This window comes from Schistocerca gregaria, unplaced genomic scaffold (assembly GCF_023897955.1).
Source record: "Schistocerca gregaria isolate iqSchGreg1 unplaced genomic scaffold, iqSchGreg1.2 ptg000594l, whole genome shotgun sequence".
Taxonomy (NCBI): domain Eukaryota; kingdom Metazoa; phylum Arthropoda; class Insecta; order Orthoptera; family Acrididae; genus Schistocerca; species Schistocerca gregaria.
Window position 1 is genome coordinate 182501 of NW_026061983.1, and position 2500 is coordinate 185000.

Here is a 2500-nt window from a genome sequence, read left to right on the forward strand (position 1 = left end):
TTAACCTAACCCACGTTGGCCCTTAACCTAACCCACGTTGGCCCTTAACCTAACCCACGTTGGCCCTTAACCTAACCCACGTTGGCCCTTAACCTAACCCACGTTGGCCCTTAACCTAACCCACGTTGGCCCTTAACCTAACCCACGTTGGCCCTTAACCTAACCCACGTTGGCCCTTAACCTAACCCACGTTGGCCCTTAACCTAACCCACGTTGGCCCTTAACCTAACCCACGTTGGCCCTTAACCTAACCCACGTTGGCCCTTAACCTAACCCACGTTGGCCCCTAACCTAACCCACGTTGGCCCCTAACCTAACCCACGTTGGCCCCTAACCTAACCCACGTTGGCCCCTAACCTAACCCACGTTGGCCCCTAACCTAACCCACGTTGGCCCCTAACCTAACCCACGTTGGCCCCTAACCTAACCCACGTTGGCCCCTAACCTAACCCACGTTGGCCCCTAACCTAACCCACGTTGGCCCCTAACCTAACCCACGTTGGCCCCTAACCTAACCCACGTTGGCCCCTAACCTAACCCACGTTGGCCCCTAACCTAACCCACGCTGCACCTTAACCTAAGTTACGCTGCACCTTAACCTAAGTTACGCTGCACCTTAACCTAAGTTACGCTGCACCTTAACCTAAGTTACGCTGCACCTTAACCTAAGTTACGCTGCACCTTAACCTAAGTTACGCTGCACCTTAACCTAAGTTACGCTGCACCTTAACCTAACTTACACTGCACCTTAACCTAACTTACACTGCACCTTAACCTAAGTTACACTGCACCTTAACCTAAGTTACACTGCACCTTAACCTAACTTACACTGCACCTTAACCTAAGTTACACTGCACCTTAACCTAAGTTACACTGCACCTTAACCTAAGTTACACTGCACCTTAACCTAAGTTACACTGCACCTTAACCTAAGTTACACTGCACCTTAACCTAAGTTACACTGCACCTTAACCTAAGTTACACTGCACCTTAACCTAAGTTACACTGCACCTTAACCTAACTTACACTGCACCTTAACCTAACTTACACTGCACCTTAACCTAACTTACACTGCACCTTAACCTAACTTACACTGCACCTTAACCTAACTTACACTGCACCTTAACCTAACTTACACTGCACCTTAACCTAACTTACACTGCACCTTAACGTAACTTACACTGCACCTTAACCTAACTTACACTGCACCTTAACCTAACTTACACTGCACCTTAACCTAACTTACACTGCACCTTAACCTAACTTACACTGCACCTTAACCTAACTTACACTGCACCTTAACCTAACTTACACTGCACCTTAACTGTCACATGTAACGTCACAGGAATGTAGCTTTGCCTAACAGCAACCCTCTGAACATAGTTCACTGCTTGGATCCTCTGGTGTCATGTGTATTTCTTGATGCCATGGTGCGTACCCTCACATAAAGGTCTTTCGAGTGTTGCGTACTTTCTACACAGTCCCGCTAACCACTGGAAGGGTGTACCGCTACAGAACGAATATCGCCCTCCACTCCTGCCCTTCCAAGCTGGTCGGTCAGGCGTTTGTTTGTGAAATGAGCCTTGCAGCTGTTCAGTTGCATTCGGTTGTCGATGCAGTCAGTGTACGTTGTGGTACGGCCTGTGTGGACTGTCCGCTGATGTACGCGTAACCCACACTGATCATCCGTCGTTACGTACTGAGTGACATAATGTGGCACATGCTTGACCGTACACCGGCTGCGCCCTACAATGGCGAATCATAAGGGCCATATGTTGTGCACGATGCTACTTGTCTCGTCTCCCCATTACAGCGAGATTGCACTGTTGTACGCCGTACAGACATGTGGTAAGTAGGTACGGACGAAAGTATTGCATGTTGGCCCCCCCCCCCCCCCCTCCTCCCTCTGCCGGGAATCAGCGTGAGCCGTCTGTTGATGTAGCGACGAGGGTTTTCCTATTTAATCGTATTGCCCCACACAACATGATAGCACGGTGGACCGCGTTCCACATCTGCGACATGCTACAGAGGCCGGTTGACAGTCGACCGCGCAAGGGACATTGCACACGTGCGCGGACCATCTTCCACGTGTTCTCTCGTGTACATGCCGCAGTGTGTATGTGGGCTGATGTAGCGTGTCGTGACACATAACATGCAGGCATGCCAGAATCGTAGATTTCGCAAATGTAGATTGACGTATACGTTTGCTGCCAAAGATCCGCAAATGAACTGGAAATCAGTTGTTGAGCGGTTGTTCGCGCTGCAGGTGCATCGGTGATAGCGACGATCGGTACATCTGTGAACCGGTTGTTTCGGCGGTACCCGCCATGCCCCCGAACCTGAGTTGGCCATGTGGGTATGAAGCGATACGAGGCTGTGGCTTGGCGGGACAGTCCCCGGCCGGTGAGGGGGGGCCGCCCGGCGTGCTGGCCGCGCGCTGCGTGAGCGCACGCACTACAGCCGGCTGGTGGGGGGCGCCCAGTGGCAGGAGCGCCGGCCG